Here is a 19,049-nt window from a genome sequence, read left to right as displayed (position 1 = left end):
TATCCACAAGCAATGGTAGGTTAATTACATGTTTGATCAAATGAATGCGCAAATAATTAATGTTTATTCTTTGCGGAACACTATGCTGTTCAGATTGAACGGAATGGGCAGACGCACGCGCGCAAATTGCGCAAATCAGGTCCAAATGCAGCCTACTGTCCTGCCTATCTATCGTAGTGTAAAATACCACATCTGACTGTTTGAGAACACATGTAAGAAAACTGGCTAATTTAAGATCACTATGTCCACGTTGTACACATACACCGCTACCCTTCCGCAACCCTCCCTCTCTCCTGGCCCAGTTTTTTCTCAAAAGGGTCGACCGTGAAGGTTTCAAATAACGTTCGACCCCCAAATCCTCATCTGTTTCCACTCTGTAATGTCATTCACCAGCGAGCGGTCACGTGAGTGTAGAGAGGAGGCTGTACGTTGTGTGTGTGTGAGTGAGTGTGTGTGGCGGGGGGTAAATCGACTATGGGGGCACTCGACACGGGTCTTCCCACCGCCAGTCGAATGAGGTGGATTTAGGAAAAATCCCAAAACCTGGGACGTGGAGATAAACCACAGCAGCAAACAGATACGCATGGAAATCATCGCACGGCTCGCATTTGGGATCATATACTTCTGTTCTATTGAGACGATCTACTTACTGAAGGAGACTGATATGAAGACGGAAGACAGACTTGCAAGAAAGAGAATGATTGTAGCGGTGGTTTTCCCCGTATCAAAGTGACTCAACGCTTTTGCCCAATTGAAATGTATGATTATTCTCCACTTCCTTATTTCATGGACGCGACATAAGCTTTTTTTTTGCAGAGGAAAAGGAATTTTCAAGTATCTCTCATCTGCCCCCCATAAACTAACCTTTCGGAGGGGGGCGGTTTTTAAAAAAAAGACTCTTCTCACGCCACTAAAGTAAGGTCTTACTATTTCCTTTCTGGCTTTCTTGCGTTTTTTTTTAGAGAGAAATGAGAACGAAAACAATAGTTGTTTGATTCAAAGTACCTATCCATAGGCTGTAAACGTTTTCTCACAGTAACGTTAGTCTTCAACGTACCCTTTACTTGCTTCCCGCAGATGCCTTTGTTCAACTTCACAAAACGAAAACAGTTTAAAAAACACTTATTTCACACCAGTATGACAAAGTTACATTATAACTGTATTATTATAGCAAAACGTACTTTTTTTTATTTTCTTAAGTAATTCATCTTTTCAACCATGACTAAGAAAGTCATTAGTGTTTTATTCTATTTTACTTACAGTCAGCAAGACGTTGAGTAAATAAAGCTACAATGTTGCAGTATGTAGCCAAGCCGTTCAAATGTATTTAGACAAATGAAGTTGAATTCCTTGATGACTCTTTTTGGTTTAGAGACTCGTATGTAGTCTACAGTAATCTCGTTAAATGTGGTCTCCACTATGTTTTCGTGTTGCAAACAACCGTATAAAAACGGCGCGGCAATTGGTAAAGGCTTGTGCCCAGGGGATATGCGCTTTTCACTTCGTTCCCAATGAAATCATTGGCCTATCTCAAGACTGTTATTATGTTGATGATGTGTTCCTTTTGAGATGAGCTCAATTGTAGGAGCCGCCATTGAAGCGTGATCTGAGGGCGATTGTCATGAAATCATTGGGCATAAAAGATCTAGGCCTATTCCTAAATTATAGCTCAGAAAAATATTGAATTTGAGCCATAGCTTCTGTTTCACTCTCCTATTAACATCAGTTCAATATATCAGTGAGGACGCGGTGAACTTTTGATGACGCATGCTGTGCTGGAAAGTTTTGGACACGGTTGGGTTGCCCACAGGCAGTGCTGAATTATCCTATTTTATGTAGGACGAATCGAATTTGAATCACAATTGGTCTTGATTTAGCATCTAAGCACTTCTAAAATCTTTCCAGGGGCAACATTTTGTTCCTTTTGAACAAACTCTCACTTAATTTAAACCCAAATAAGGAAAGACAATGAATCAGTGTGACTGATACATAGAAATAACAATGAAATACTTACGTTTGGACTATATTGTTGTCGTATTATATATGACATATTACACCACCCTCTAATGCAGCGTGTGTATATATATATATATATATATAATAGCTTCACAAAATACATATATTGAGGTCTATGTCAACAGAAAAACATTGGATTTATTGTTTTCTTCCAGGCTTTTTAAATTGTGAAATCTGCTTGCAGTTAAATATTACATCTTGTTGTTGGATAGAATGAATAAACCACTTTGTAATGATGAGATCCACATGTTGATTGTCAGAAGGGAGAATAAGTGCCATCCTTTAGAGTAATTGGACAACACCTTGCATACAAAGAGGCACGAGCCAACTGTGTCCAGCATCCTTAATGTCACTTTAATTGAACAATTTATCACCACTGATCACTGTCAGATGCTAGGAAACAAAGAAGAGGAAAAGGCAAGAGGAATGCTGCCAGGCAGGCAGAGGCAGTTAACTGTGACCAAAGGATGTCACAGACTCTGTATCTGCCTTCGGATAAACCACAAATCAATGCATTTATGACTGACAAGCCCGTAAGGAGCTGTAAATGAATAAGGGTTGCTCAGTGATGAAAACATTTAATCTGAAAACTCTGTTTATTGAACAAACTTTTGATTTCCCCGAAGCGTTGGGGGATTTTTTTTTTCTTCTTCTTCTCACTTGGAAGGGAAAAAGTTAATTGAATTGTGCCCCGGATATGATTTTTATAAAAAGGTCTTTGTAGGTGTCCTCCCTAGGGTTGTGAAATTCATTTCCTTGCAATTATTACTTTCCGAGCTGTTTTCTTATTTCCCACTTATCTGCACGGTGCTTTTTCTCCATTTTTGAAAGGATCAAAAGGAGGTGATTCCAGACTCTAGTCTTCAGGCCCACTGTCAGAGTAAATAGTAATTACACTGAGGGGCACAAAATTAAGTTTTCAGTTGTTTGACTTTCTGCCTCCCACTTTGAGGCCTGTTTAGGAGCTCACACAAGGCAATGGTTCTTTATACGTTAGATTGCAGGACCTTCATGTCGCGTTGTCAAACCAAGTTAAAAAAAAACTTTGTATTATTATTTTTCTTCTATTGGGTGAGTCTTTACCACGCAGTGCCATGTTGATTGCGTTTGAAATGAAATAAGAACATTTTTGGTAACATGTTTTCCAATTAGCCCTGTTGCTTTTCAGCTTTGGACGCTATGGTGACCGGCAGCATTAATAGCAGCTGCACCAGCGGACTCTATTGTGTTATCAGCGAGAGAGAGAGAGAGCGGGATAGAGAGACGTGTGTGCAGCACCTGCCGTCTTTACTCGGCCTACTAATTGTGTTTATTCCTCTTAATTTGTCCTGAGTGCTAAATCGGTGCACTTCAACTGATGTTGGGTGCAATTTGTCTGGCGGTGAATGGAGGAGGCATTGTGTCTTTGAACGGTAGCCCTTTTCCCTCTGATACCCGGACTTAGTGGTTTCAATCGTCGCTAAGGGAGGAGACCTTTTACGTAGTCAGTTAATGGAAAGGGTGGATCAACCTTTATTTAACCAGGTAGGCTAAGTTGAGAACAAGTTCTCATTTACAACTGCGACCTGGGCAAGATAAAGCAAAGCAGTGCGACACAAACAACACCACAGAGTTACACATGGGATAAACAAACGTACAGTCAATAACACAATAGAAAAAAATGTACATATACAGTGAGTGCAAGTGAGGTAAGATTAGGGAGGTGAGGCAATAAATCGGCCATGGTGGCGAAATCATTTCAATTTAGCAATTAAACACGGGAGTGGTAGATGTGAAGAAGAGGAATGTGCAAGTAGAGATACTGGGGTACAAAGGAGCAAAACAAAATAATAATGAGAGCTTTGACTGGTTTGTGACTTAACCGTTCATCAAGATCTCAGTGGTGAATCGTAGACGGAGTAGCCTCCATTCAAACTGCCCAAAGTAGGGTCGAAATCAATCGGACCATCTTCCAGGCTCCAGTTACTGCTTGTAGCTTTCCACCTCACACCTGCACTGTGGCCACAGGGGATAAGCGATTAGGGCTGTGGAATTATTGACCGCTTTGCCCAGACGTGTTCACCGGAGTCCAAATCAGTAGATTGGCCAAGGCAACAGGCCCCTGTTGGAGGTGAGAATTTGACCTAACCCCGAGATTCCCAAAATGATATTTACACACGAGTCTCCCCTGAGCGCGGTTGGCCCAAAACAAGCAGTGCTCGCTTTAGGGGGTGCCGCAGGGTCAGAGCCCGAGACCAGATAAGACAGACAGGAATAGTGGCGGCGAACTCGACAGGATTGATCCATATCACACTCGGTTGTACGCCTGAACTAGGACGGGAGGCTCAAGTTTCTTCTCTGTCTCATGCTGGCTTTTCCTAAATCTGCCCACAGACAGATAAAGCTCAAGCTCTGACCTTGCTTTGGCACCAGAACTTCCTCTTGTCTATCTGGGGGCTCTAAAGGGACTTCATAGACACACTGCCAGGGCATACACATCCCTCGTCCCCAGATACGGGGGGTTTGCCCCAATGATTTGCTCCAGTTCCTTTGATGATGATGTGTTGATAGTGCATGATTTACTTTGGGGAGGGGGCAAGGGTACCCCCTTGTTTGACTCCTATGCCGGCTATTCCCCACACACCCCTCCTGTTCCAATCCTCAGTCTTTATGGTTATGGAGTTAATGTGAACTGGTGTTTCATGGAGAGGTTGTAATTAACACCCCGCCTGGGATAAGCCAGGCGATTGGGCTCTTTCTGTCTCTCATGCCCCCTCTGATTCCGTCACTGGGCCGCTCTCCAGCTTGTTAAGTATGACTACCAGCTGGTGTTCCCAGATTGATGGAGCCTTCGCCTTGGGGCGTCCTCACAAACCTGGTTATGTCAGGAAAAAGGCACCCCACCCAGAGTTATGACCCCTAGGAGGTTGTGGAGAGCCACTGGCACCCCATTCATACGCCTGAGGGGGTCATGTTGGCAGGTTGGGATTGACCCATTTATTCTCCACTTAGGGCCCACACTGGATGGCTGTCCCATTGAGCCATTGGCAGGCGGATTTGTGAAGTCTTAGTTTGTCTTATAAGGAGTTGTCGTAAATGTAGGCCTACATGAAGTATTGTAAGTATTCCTCAGACCCACCGACAGACTGTCGGAGTTGTGTGCTGGTGGGGTGTAGTATCGAAGGGGATCCCCATCCCCTAGTGCATTCTCAATCAATGCTGTTGATCACCCCAACATGTTGAAGTAAAGGAATTCAAGGTAAATTGAGATACTTTTCTGAACGAGCAAAAGACATATGCAGGAGGAAGGACACACATATACAGTCGTGGCCAAACGTTTTGAGAATGACACAAATATTAATTTCCACAAAGTTTGCTGCTTCAGTGTCTTGAGATTTTGGTCAGACGTTGCTATGGAATACTGAAGTATAATTACAAGCATTTCATAGGTGTCAAAGGCTTTTATTGACAATTACATGAAGATGATGAAAAGAGTCAATATTTGCAGTGTTGACCCTTATTTTTCAAGACCTCTGCAATTCACCCTGGCATGCTGTCAATTAACCTCTGGGCCACATCCTGACTGATGGCAGCCCATTCTTGCATAATCAATGCTTGGACTTTGTCAGAATTTGTGGGTTTTCGTTTGTCCTCCCGACAATTGAGGATTGACCACAAGTTCTCAATGTGATTAAAGCCTGGGGAGTTCCCTGGCCATGGACCCAAAATATCTAGGTTTTGTTCCCCGAGCCACTGAGTTATCACTTTTGCCTTATGGCAAGGTGCTCCATCATGCTGGAAAAGGCACTGTTCGTCACTAAACTGTTCCTGGATGGTTGGGAGAAGTTGCTCTTGGAGGATGTGTTGGTACCATTCTTTATTCATGGCTGTGTTCTTAGGCAAAATTGTTAGTGAGCCCACTCCCTTGGCTGAGAAGCAACCCCACACATGAATGGTCTCAGGATGCTTTGCTGTTGGTAAACTGATGGTAGCGCTCACCTTGTCTTCTCTGGACAAGCTTTTTTTCCGGATGCCCCAAACAATCGGAAAGGGGATTCATCAGAGAAATTGACTTTACCCCAGTCCTCAGCAGTCCAATCTCTGTACCTTTTGCAGAATATCAGTCTGTCCCTGATGTTTTCCCTGGAGAGAAATGGCTTCTTTGCTGCCGTTCTTGACACCAGGCCATCCTCCAAAAGTCTTCGCCTCACTGTGCGTGCAGATGCACTCACACCTGCCTGCTGCCATTCCTCAGCAAGCTCTGTATTGGTGGTATCCACGATCCCGCAGCTGAATCAACTTTAGGAGACGGTCCTGGCGCTTGCTGGACTTTCTTGGGAGCCCTGAAGCCTTCTTCACAACAATTGAACCGCTCTCCTTGAAGTTCTTGGTTATCCGATAAATGGTTGATTTAGGTGCAATCTTACTGGCAGAAATATCCTTGCCTGTGATGCCCTTTTTGTGCAAAGCAATGATGACGGCACGTGTTTCCTTGCAGGTAACTATGGTTGACAGAGGACGAACAATGATTCCATGCACCACCCTCCTTTTGAAGCTTCCAGTCTGTTAATCGAAATCAATCAGCATGACAGAGTGATCTCCAGCCTTGTCCTCGTCAACACTCACACCTGTGTTAACGAGAGAATCACTGACATGATGTCAGCTGGTCCTTTTGTGGCAGGGATGAAATGCAGTGGAAATGTTTTTGGGGGATTCAGTTCTTTTGCATGGCAAAGAGGGACTTTGCAATTAACTTTGCAACTAATTGCAATTCATCTGATCACTCTTCATAACATTCTGGAGTATATGCAAATTGCCATCATACAAACCTGAGGCAGCAGACTTTGTGAAAATGAATATTTGTGTCATTCTCAAAACTTTTGGCCACGACTGTACATAAACACACCTTTGTTTTCCGTCTTTCACGCATCTCGCAGAGCAAAATGAATGTTGCTAAGATGAATCAATGTTGCTAAGATGACAAGTGTCACAGACTTTCTCCTCAGTCACAAACAAAAAGCACACGCTCTGTTAATGCACAACGTGGCACTTGAATTACACATTACGTTTAACATTTCTATTAGCAATGTACGAGGTTTGCTAGAATGCCAACATGTGACATTCAAAATGCATACCAAACATAGTAAATCTTTGTTTTCCCTCTGCTTTAGCATTTCAGTGCTATAGAAAGTGGGAATGTTGCTGTGTTTACATGCCCCAGAGAGCCCCATTCTAGCATTCTTTCGAAGAGTGTGATGCCAATAGTGCTTCAGGCTTGGGAGTGGGGCTACAGCTATACTTAGACAGAAACTGGCAACAGTAGTGGAAGATTGGGTCAGGTAGTAGTAACAGCCTGCCCAAGCTGGAGGAGGGGTGGTAAAGATAGGGGTTAAAGGGGGGTTGGGCGTTGAGTCTTTAGAAGCTAAAAAAGCCCTGAGGGGAGAAGTGGTAGGGGAGGGAAAAAGAGCGAGAGCGAGGGAGATGGGGGTCTTCATGTGCGAAAAGCTGTTAATCCTCTGGCTTTTGTGTCCAAACAGAAAGCCCAGGGCAAGATGGGTAGGTCCGGGCGCATTCAAAAGCCCCTCTTTTGTTGTCGTTCTCCCCCAAAACTGGCAGACATCTGGTAGGGGAAACAGAATGGCAATAGGGGGAACTTTGGGGGAAGGGGGGTTGAGCGAGTGAGGGAAAGGGGGTGTTGTTATAGCGAAAAGGAGGGAACGACCAATGGGAGTTGGCAGATAATTGATGGATGCAAGTAATTGTGTGTAGTGCAAGCATGGAAACATGGGCCTCTGGGAGAGCGGGGGCTAGGGAAAGGAGGGGAGGGGGGGGGGTGAGTTTGCATCTCACGGCTGTTACAGCGCATCACTCAAGGATGGCTAGGGTTAAACAGGAGTAAGAACTTTTCTGTCAAGTCATTTGTTCATCTCAGTACATGGGGGATATTCGTCTGGTTGTGACAAATAGCATAGCAGTCAGGGAGCCCCCTATGTCAGCCTCAAACAAGTCCAATTGGAAGTACCCGGAAGGCGTACAGTCCTTCTGGTATCCTATCGAGCTTGACTCGATTTGTATGCAGACGCTGTTTTTTTGTTGTTGCAAATACAGTGGCTGTTGTTGTGTGCCTAAAACGCCTCCTCACGATTTCTCGTAATTCTCATTTCCGTCTCTTTTCAGACCGACACACTGAAACCATTTATTTTGTATTAATAATCCCCCTTTCCCGTCAAAGCTCCAATCAAAAGACTGTAATTACAACTGGGAGATCGAGCTCCTTCTAATAGCGTGGCAGCGCGCGCCTGGTTTTCAAAAGGCATGTGCTCTAGCCTGTATACACAAATGACACTGCACCAGTGGTGCGTGTAAAAGAGCGAGTCGAGATGCATTTTGTTTCCCTCGCCTTTGCTGCGAATCACAGGCTTGTCTCTTGCCGATGAGAAGAAAGGAACGTGTTTTGTCATGCGCATCGCTCTGGAAGCAAGTACACCTTTCGGAGGCGAGACGCCCTCGCAGGCAGCTCGACGTATGACATTTCTATGTAAATACCGGGCGGCCCCCGCTGTATTCAGGAGGACAGCTAACAGACTGTTTTTCCCAGACATTTGTTGTGGTAAATGCTTGGCTGTTTGGACCCAACCGTTACCCTGTCAAGTGGGATGAAGGCATAGTTGTAGCTCCTTATTTTCTTGTTTAGAGCACTGCTGCTATCCGTGTGTGTGCCTCGGGTTGTCCACAACCTCTGGCTACACACAGATACACACACACATATGAAAGGTAGCAACATATCCCCTTGATACACAGTGACACCAAGGCCCCCCGGTGTATGATACAATAAAACTGTATTTTTTTGTCTTTATTTTTTTCTTACCTCATCCCCAAATTTTGAACAGTAGCCAATCTCTGTAGCGGTAGCTAAACGTAATTGAGAAGGGAAGAATGATGGGGAAAATACATAAATTAACTCTTGTGTCTCAGTGTCAGTGGAGATAATCCTGGCAATCAGAGAGATACGGCGTTTTGGAGATTACTGGGACCAGAGGGAGGTGTATCTATACAGCCTTCTTATTTATTTATTATTACGCACACTGAAATATATTTTGGGGAAAAAACATTTCTCTTTTTTTTAATTGGAGAGATTGTCTCCTACGGTAAACCGCTTTACACTTTTTGTTTGTTACAAAAGTGGGGATTTGTGGCAGCTAGAGTAGCTGATTGAGGGCCCCTGTCGCGCTCCCTCTTTTTCCCCAGTGTCAAGATTAGAGAATAAGAGGAATGATACCTCGCCGTACACCTGTAATTTGTGGGCTTCCGACGTGGCTAGAGCGTTACCTGAGCGTTGTCTCAGCGTTCTGCTTTGACCTGGCCTTTTGCCATTGAGCAGCGGTGCTCTAAGAAAGAAAGACTGCCGATTTATCTGCAGGGATGGGAATTGGATGAACAAAGGGGGGAGAACAGGAAGGGAAAGCCTACAAGGAAATAAATGGGGCCGTTATCTCGCGCTGTCTATTTGCCGGTTGATGCGAGGGGATAGCGTCAACAAATAAAGGGTGTGCGGAGCAGGCATTGGTGGATTAATTAAGGCCTGCTGTGTACCTTGGCGAGGCAGCGAGCTCTCACAGTGTGCGCTGCATGGGGAGATGTAGAGGCCTTCTCATATACAGTACCAGTCAAAAGTTTGGACACGGCAACTCATTCAAGTTTTCCTTTATTTGTACTATTTTCTACATTGTATAATAATAGTGAGGACATCCAAACTATGAATTAACACATATTGAATCATGTAGTGACCCCCAAAAAAGTGTTTTAATTATGTTATATTTTAAAATATTAAAAGTAGCCACCCTTTGCCTTGAACTTTAGACTGGTGCTTTACATGCTAGGAAGGAATATGGAGGCTAGATATGAGAGGTGTGTTAAGCAGGAAGAGGGAGTTGTGGAAGTGCTGTTACATGAACGCACACGCACGCATCAGGCAGTTTGAACTTTATGGATAACCCGGTCAGAGAAATGAGACGTTTTGGAAGGACGCCCTTCGTTACCGAACCCTCTATGACTGAGGACATAGGCTGGCACTCCCTCTCCATCCATGGTGGGCTACGGGGGGGGGGGCGTGTCCCCACATGACATGTGTCATCGCGCAGCCCCCAATCTGTAGTTGCGATTGGGCGGAGGTGGAGAAGGAGAGGGAGAACACGAGGAGAAACAAAAGCAGGTCTGAGGGGGGTAACAGGCGGAGCATGGGAGCTGCCCTGGGGTGAAAAGATGGATGGAGAGGGGGACAAAGATGGAGAAAGAGAGCGAGAGAGTGACAGACAGACAGACAGACAGAGAGCCTGTCGGAGAAGCAGAAGGGAGATGGAGAGACAGGCGAGGGGCTAGCTGTCATTAGCATTGAGATAAAGGTGGGCTAATGAATTTGATCCCTGTCCATTCTTCCTTTGTGGTTCCATATGGGTGAAGAGAGAGATACATAGAGACAGGCTGGCTTCAGCTCCACCAACCAGAGCCAAACTCTCTCTCCTCATGTCAGGATGCTTTTAACCCCATTCTGCCCAAGATGGCCGCCTGCCGCTTCACTTGCCAACTGCTGTGGCAGAGCCCCTTCCAGGGCCATATTATAGTGGCAATGCCAGAGGGGGAGTGCCTGAATACAACCGTACCATCTGCCAAGCAGATTATTAATCTATCTGTCCATGTATCTCTGTGTGGTGGGTTGTAGCTAGCGTGCTACAGGGTGTAGTTTGTAAAGTAAAGAGGGTGTACAGAAAACGTTTGACCTCTGTCATTGCCAACAAAGGGTATATAACAAAGTATTGAGATAAACTTTTGTTGTTGACTAAATACTTATTTTCCACCATAATTTGCAAATAAATTCACTAAAAATCCTACAATGATTTTTCTGGATTTTTTTTCTCATTTTGTCTGTCATAGGTGAAGTGTACCTATGATGAAAATTACAGGCCTCTCTCATCTTTTTAAGTGGGAGAAGTTACTTTTTTTGCCCCACTGTATGTAAGTGTAGACTTGAATTAATTTTCTTGTGTTTGTTTGTGTTTTCTGGCCACTGCCAACCTCTATCAGTGTTTCCATTTGCCTGTAGCTTTGTTTTGACTAGCTATTCTTGAGATACACAACCATATCTTTCATGTTAGCGTGTTGTTAGCTAGCATACACACACAGAGCCAGTGTATCTGCCTATCCTCCAGCTGTAGCTGTGTGGTGGGAATAATCAGTCCTCAGGCGCTTCTACCCGGAAACGAATAAAGAGGTGGGCCCCTCCATTGTAAATCACAGTCGGGTCTTGTTGGGTGTAATGGCTGTAAAAGTGATCAATCACTGGCCTTCACCTTTGTTCAACACTAATGAATGCTAACTGAATATTAAAGACAACAGAGAAGGGACGCGAGGTAGGATGGCCATTTAGGAATTCAAGTTGACGGGGAGATTCATCTGTCTTCTGACATTGGCATTTTGGACAAAATTAGAGTTGAGGGAATAGTCAAACAGTTATGGACCGGTTTGGACCAGTCTGAGAGATTATGAGATAAAAAATTTAAAAAATTCAACCTTTTTCAGCTCTCATGACAAATATATTAAAAACCTTGCACCCCCTACAAAATATCAATGTAGCTGGACTATATTTAAACAGGTCGAGGCTAGAAGGAACCTTGAGGAAACCTACGGCCTCTTTTGAAGTCAGCTATTTTATCCCATTCAAGTGCGTCACCGACTTCAAAGAGGGAATTTCATTGCAAACCTATTGATTTTCTTTTTTTCCTACGTACACAACCTGCGACTCATAACCAATGTTTTTTTCTAGAAGGGTATACTGTAGCTGTATTGAGAGCAGGGCTGTAACTCAAGGTGAAGTGTGTTTGTGTGTGTATGATACTAGCTTTATTCGGATGGGGAAATGCAATTGCAGATGTGTGTGCGCGTGGTCTACTGTTATATAGGGATTTGACAAATGTAAAAATGTTGTTAACATTGGGAAGGCAGGGTAGCCTAGTGATTAGAGCGTTGGGCTAGTAACCAGAAGGTTAAAAGTTCAAATCCCTGAGCTGACAAGGTACAAATCTGTCGTTCTGCCCCTGAACTGGCAGTTAACCCACTGTTCCTAGGCCGTCTTTGTAAATAAGAGTTTGTTCTTAACTGACTTGCCTAGTTAAATAAAGGTAAAAAAACAACAACAAAAAAACATTTAAACTGTCATTTAAATGACAAGAAGAAATCATATAATGAAGTGAATTCACAATTCAGATATGGTGCTGCGTATGACCACTAGGGGGAAATGTAATTTCAATCTACCACAGTCCTGGCCTCTCAGCAAAGGTGGTAGGTTCTCTGCTGTGTGCCTCTCCTCCATGTTCTCTGTTGTCAGTACATTGGACTTCATGTCCCACAATATCTCCATCTGGGCGGTAGTCTGGTTCTACATATGCCATTAGCGCCTTGAAGCTGACATCGTCTACCATGGCTGCATAGCAATTGCAATCATCTCTGTAATCAGCGCTGTGATGCTTATCACACTGCTGCGAGCAACAGGTTGGGTCTTGCGGTGCCTCCCTTTCAGCACTGGCGTTTATGAGTCCTGCCACTGTAAAGCTTGCATTTCACCCCCTTCTCATTTAACTTCTCGAAGTATTGCCATACTTTGCTGCCGTCTCTTCCCTGTCTCCCTTTCTGCCTTTTCCCCCCAACTCTTAACGATGATGACGTGCAGAGCGCTTCATATCCGTGGCATTTGAAAGATGCATATCTCTTCCTACTAACGTTACAGCTAGCCCCAAAGGCCGTCAGATGGCGATATTGAGACGTTTCATCTTACCGTCCGAAGGCATTGTATGCAGCTAGCTATACACACGTATCCTTGGTGGAGCAGTTCATACATAAAACATTCTCCATTCAGCCTGCAAAGGCGTTCATTTCCTCCGTAATCCGATTTAATGGCAAGAAGGCGGGAGAATACTGAAACACCATTTTTTTACCATCATAATAGAGTGGCTAATGCAACTTTCTGATGTTGCGCCGTGCGTTCAGCCAGGGGTAAACAACAGACTGCTGCAACCTGATTGTCTGAACACAATATGCAACATCTGGCACTAGCGTTCTTAGGAATTAGTCACTCTAGCATGGTGGTGGAAAATGGTGTTTTATAAAGAAAATACCCATATCCCCCCCTTTTTTGCCTTTTCGCCATTAAATCAAGTTAAGGAGGAATCAATGCCTTTGCAGCCTGTATGGAGAGTGATTTATATAAAAACCGGGCGACAGGGGATACGATTGTATAGCTGGCTGCATACTATGTCTCCAGACTGTAAAATGAAAGAACTCAATAGCCGTCTGCCGGCCTTGGAGCTACGTTACAGCATTGTTACATTAGGTATTTGTAAAAAATGATAAAATAAAATAATTTATAATGATGATCGGAACCTGTTAGTTGTAGTTTTGTGATAACTACACTGTGATTTTAATTTTGTAAAAAAAAAATGGTTTAGTTTAGGGATTTTTTGAAAACGTTACCTACAGTTGGAGTCAGAAGTTTACATATTCCTTAGACAAATACATTTCAAATCAGTTTTTCATAATTCCTGGCATTTAATCCTAGTAAAGGTTCCCTGTCGTAGGTCAGTTAGGATTACCACTTTATTTTAAGAATGTGAAATGTCAGATTAATAGTAGAGAGAATGATTTATTTCAGCTTTTATTTCTTTCATCACATTCCCAGTGGGTTAGAAGTTTACATACACTCAATTAGTATTTGGTAGCATTGCCTTTATATGGTTTAACTTGGGTCCAACATTTCGAGTAGCCTTCCACAAGCTTCCCACAATAAGTTGAATGAATTTTGGCCCATTCCTCCTGACAGAGATGGTGTAACTGAGTCGGGTTTTTAGGTCTCCTTGCTCGCAGCCGCTTTTTCAGTTATGCTCACAAATTTTCTATAGGATTAAGTTCAGGGCTTTGTGATGGCCACTCCAATACCTTGACTTTGTTGTCCTTAAGCCATTTTGCCACAATTTTGGAAGTATGCTTGTGGTCATTGCCCATTTGGAAGACCCATTTGTGATCAAGCTTTAACTTCCTGACTGATGTCTTGAGATTATACCTTCAGGTGTTTGGAAATTGCTCCCAAGGATGAACCATACTTGAGGTGGTCCTGGCTGATTTCTTTAGATTTTCCCATGATGTCAAGCAAAGAGGCACTGAGTTTGAAGGTAGGTCTTGAAATATATCCACAGGTACACCTCCAATTGACTCAAATGATGTCAATTAGCCTAACAGAAGCTTCTAAAGCCATTACATAATTTTCTGGAGTTTTTATAAGCTGTTTAAAGGCGCAGTCAACTTAGTGTATGTAAACTTCTGACCCACTGGAATTGTGATACATTGAATTATAAGTGAAATAATCTGCCTGTAAACAATTGTTGGAAAAGTGACTTGTGTCATGCACAAAGTAGATTTCCTAACCGACTTGCCAAAACCATAGTTTGGTAACACGAAATTTGTGGAGTGGTTGAAAAACGAGTTTTAATGGCTCCAACCTAAGTGTATGTAAACTTCCGACTTCAACTGTATCTCAAATGGAATCAGATTTTATCTGTCGCATGTTTCGTAGACAACTGGCGTGGACTAACAGTAAAATGCTTACTTATGGGCCCTTCCCAACAATGCAGAGAGTAAGAAAACAAGTCAACCGGGTAATAATAGAGAAACGACAACTTGGCTATGTACAAGCGGTACCAGCACCCAGTCAATGTGCAGGGGTACAAGGTAATTGAGGTAGATATGTACATATAACTAAGAATTGAGTGACAGATAGTAAACAGTAGCAGCATATGTGATGACTTAAAACAAACGTTTTAAAAGAGGGTCATTGCTATGATAGAGCTTAGCTACGGTTTCCTCCGCCAACAAGCTGGAATTCTGGAGGCACATTGCAGTGTGTGGAGTCATAGTTAAGTCGCTTTGACCCCTGGGGTTTATGAGTAATGTGGAGATTTGAGCGTGGTTGGTGTGTAGGGCCTCAGTTGTGGTTTGTGCCCATTGGCTTCAATGACTATGACTAGACTACATGGGATTGGAGAAAGCTGGTGAACACAAGCCCTGTGGCCACACCAGATCTGCCATCATCAAAGCCACACTCTCAGGCCAAATTTTTAAGAAGCCACATGTTGTAATTAACTTCAAAAGCACTAATGACTGATGTCAACGGGATTAAGAATTAAGAAAAACTTGTTTAAATCAAATTTTTAATTATGTGGAAAAACAAGTTTTAAAACCCTTGCTTACTCCTGACCTGTGTGTAGTAGTGTAAGATTAGCTTGTTGATTGAAGCACCAAGATGCTTGTCCAATGTAGTTCTAAAGATGCCCGGATTGTGTGAGAGTTTGCATAACTATGTACAGTTGAAGTCAGAAGTTTACATGCACTTAGGTTGAAGTCATTAAAACTCATTTTTCAACCACTCCACAAATTTCGTGTTAACAAAGTATAGTTTTGGCAAGTCGGTTAGGATATCTACTTTGTGCATGACACAAGTCATTTTTCCAACAATTGTTTACAGACAGATTATTTCACTAATAATTCACTGAATCACAATTCCAGTGGGTCAGAAGTTTACATACACTAAGTTGACTGTGCCTTTAAACAGCTTGGAAAATTCCATAAAATGATGTCATGGCTTTAGAAGCTTCTGATAACTTCTAATTTACATAATTTGGGTCAATTGGAGGTGTACCTGTGGACGTATTTCAAGGCCTAACTTCAAACTCGTTGCCTTTTTGTTTGACATCATGGGGAAATCAAAAGAAATCAGCCAAGACCTCAGAAAAAAGTATTGTAGACCTACACAAGTCTGGTTCTTCCTTGGGAGCAATTTCCAAATGCCTGAAGGTACCACGTTCATCTGTACAAACAATAGTACGCAAGTATAAACACCATGGGACAACGCAGCCGTCATACCGCTCAGGAAGGAGACGCATTCTGTCTCCTAGAGATGAACGAACTTTGGTGCGAAAAGTGCAAATCAATCCCAGAACAACAGCAAAGGACATTGTGAAGATGCTGGAGGAAACAGGTACAAAAATATCTATATCCACAGTAAAAACGAGTCCTATATCGACATAACCTGAAAGGCCGCTCAGCAAGGAAGAAGCCACTGCTCCAAAACCACCATAAAAAAGCCAGACTACGGTTAGCAACGGCACATGGGACAAAGATTGTACTTTTTGGAGAAATGTCCTTGGTCAGATTAAACAAAAATAGAACTGTTTGGCCATAATGACCATCGTTATGTTTGGAGGAAAAAGGGGGTGGCTTGCAAGCCAAAGAACACCATCCCAACCGTGAAGCACGGGGTGGCAGCATCATGTTGTGGGGGTGCTTTGCTGCAGGAGGAATTGGTGCACTTCACAAAATAGATGGCATCATGAGGATGGAAAATGATATGGATATATTGAAGCAACATCTCAAGACATCAGTCAGGAAGTTAAAGCTTGGTCGCAAATGGGTTTTCCAAATGGACAATGACCCCAAGCATACTTCCAAAGTTGTGGCAAAATGGCTTAAGGACAACAAAGTCAAGGTATTGGAGTGGCCATCACAAAGCCCTAACCTCAATTTGTGGGCAGAACTGAAAAAGCGTGTGCGAGCAAGGAGGTCTACAAACCTGACTCAGTTACACCAGCTCTGTCAGGAGGAATGGGCCAAAATTCACCCAACTTATTGTGGGAAGCTTGTGGATGAGTACCCGAAACACTTGATCCAAGTTAAAAATGTTAAAGGCAATGCTACCAAATACTAATTGAGTGTTTGTAAACTGCTGACCCACTGGGAATGTGATGAAATAAATAAAAGCTGAAATAAATCATTCTCTCTACTTTTATTCTGACATTTCACATTCCTAAAATAAAGTGGTTATCCTAACTGACCTAAAACAGGGAGTTTTTACTTGGATTAAATGTCAGGAATTATGAAAAACAGAGTTTAAATATATTTGGCTAAGGTGTATGTAAACTTCCGACTTCAACTGTATCTGCCTGAACAGTGTGTCCTTTCATCACAATACCAATACACTGTGTGTGTGTTTTTCTCTGTGTGCATATGCTCCTGTGCATGTGGTGTGTGTATTCGCACGGAGTTACCCCCTTCTTTCCTTCTCTCCTCTACTCCACAGAGCAGTGGAGTTGTGAACAATGGAGAATTGTGTCCTATTCATCTCTAGGGGTCAGGGAGTCGAGCCAGTGTTTGGGCTAGCTATCCATCAGCCCCCTCTAGCTTATAGCATGTGACAAGGCTGTCCGCACTTGTGGACTACTCCAAAGGTGACATTGGCCCCCAGTAATGTCACCCTTACTTATTGATAATAGAGGTTGAAATTGGACCAGTAGTGTTGAATCATTTAGCACCAAGAGACAAAAAAGACCCATAGCACTGGGCCTTTGTAATATTCTCACAGTTTTATGCACAGTGAATCATATGTATCCTACATGTGCACATCAAAACACCCGGAATTATTGTTTCACAAGCTCACCACAAAGACCCAACCAGGACCCTTTGTTAAAACTAGTTTGTTCTTCTTTTCCTTTGAATCGAGGCCAGAACCATGAGATATTTTTACTCAGAGAGTATGATCTCACTTGATCTCAGTTGGTGCAGGTCGTTAGCTGAAGCGATTGCGTGCACTTGACCTGTTATGCCTGAGCTGCGTGAGCTCTGCACACTGGGGGGGTGCAGGAGGGAGGGAAGGATGGAGGGAGAGTAGGAACCAGGGATGTGCTGTGCAGTGTGCAGCCATATTCTTTTTCCACTTGTTCTGTGTGGAGCGAGAGATGGAGAGAAAGGAGGAGGAAGAGGAGGAGGGGGGGGGGTGTAGAAGCACAGAATCCTTTAGAGACTGAAGCTGCCAGCTCTGTCAAGGAGAAGTGGAGAGGGGGAGTGAGAGAGGAGGAAGGAAACAGAGAGCGGCCATTAGAAAGAGAGAGAGACCAGTCGAGTGATTGAAGCAGAGAGAGAAGAGGTGGAGACAAAAGGAGCGAATGAAGGAAGAGAGAGAGAGAGAGAAGGGGAGAGAGCTAGACCTCACCTTTGATGTGGTCCAATCAGATTTTAATGATGCTCCGCTTTGCCGGTGGGCACGGCACATACGGCTATTAGTAGCGGCTTTACTGAACAGGTGCATTGGAAGGACAATGGAGGATCCCCCACATAGCAGAAGGAAGGAGCCATTCCGTCAGCTTAACCGTAGCCGTCAAGGAAGGAAACAATGCAATGTAAAAAGGGAGCCTGTAATCGCTTCCATTGCACCGTTTAATGACATGTCTATCTCGCAACTCTCGGGCCTAATTCATTCCAACTGCCTGCTGTGTGTGTGTGTGTTTCTCCTACGCTGATTATTGCACATCGATTGCGACTGCTACCTTCTTATGTCTTGGCGTGATCTCTGCTGAGGTTGTGGCCTATTCCTAGGCTCTACCAATGGGAATTACTGTGAGCTTTCTGATAAGAATGACAGGCGCTCCTCAGTGTATTTTCAATGGAAGGTATTATTTGCTTGTGGATTCAGTGGGGAATCTACCCGGTGTATTTTTGTTCCTTAGTGCATACAAATGAATAACATCAAACGCAATTGATGTTTCAGGGTCACTACAAATAATGATGAAAGGCCAGAACCATTTACATTTTTCAATGTTTTTCTATTTTCAAATGTGCAAGTTACATTTTTAAAGTGACACAGGCACAAGCTCCTTTTTGTGATATGTTTGATGCTTAAAAAACGCTGTTACAGTTGAAGTCGGAAGTTTACATAAACCTTAGCCAAATACATTTAAACTCCGTTTTTCATTATTCCTGACAATTAATCCTAGTACAAATTCCCTGTCTTAGGTCAGTTAGGATCACCACTCTATTTTAAGAATGTGAAATGTCAGAATAATAGTAGAGAGAATGATTTATTTCAGCTTTTCTTTCTTTCATCACATTCCCAGTGGGTCATCAGTTTACATACACTCAATTAGTATTTGGTAGCATTGCCTTTACATTTTTTAACTTGG

At 43.3% G+C, this 19,049-nt stretch overlaps 1 protein-coding gene across 1 annotated transcript in view; it reads left to right on the top strand.

Moving 5' to 3' along the window:
* The first annotated feature begins 417 nt into the window (after positions 1 to 417).
* Positions 418 to 19,049, top strand: part of LOC115108070 (receptor-type tyrosine-protein phosphatase S-like) — a 207,836-nt gene continuing 189,204 nt past the window's right edge. The window contains 1 exon segment of the mRNA XM_065008938.1: positions 418 to 915. The gene's annotated coding sequence lies outside the window, so the exon portion shown is untranslated.

The sequence above is a fragment of the Oncorhynchus nerka genome, linkage group LG24 (assembly GCF_034236695.1).
Source record: "Oncorhynchus nerka isolate Pitt River linkage group LG24, Oner_Uvic_2.0, whole genome shotgun sequence".
NCBI classification, from domain to species: Eukaryota; Metazoa; Chordata; class Actinopteri; order Salmoniformes; family Salmonidae; genus Oncorhynchus; species Oncorhynchus nerka.
Note: the sequence above shows the minus strand (reverse complement) of the source record. Positions and strands in the feature narration are given on the sequence as shown.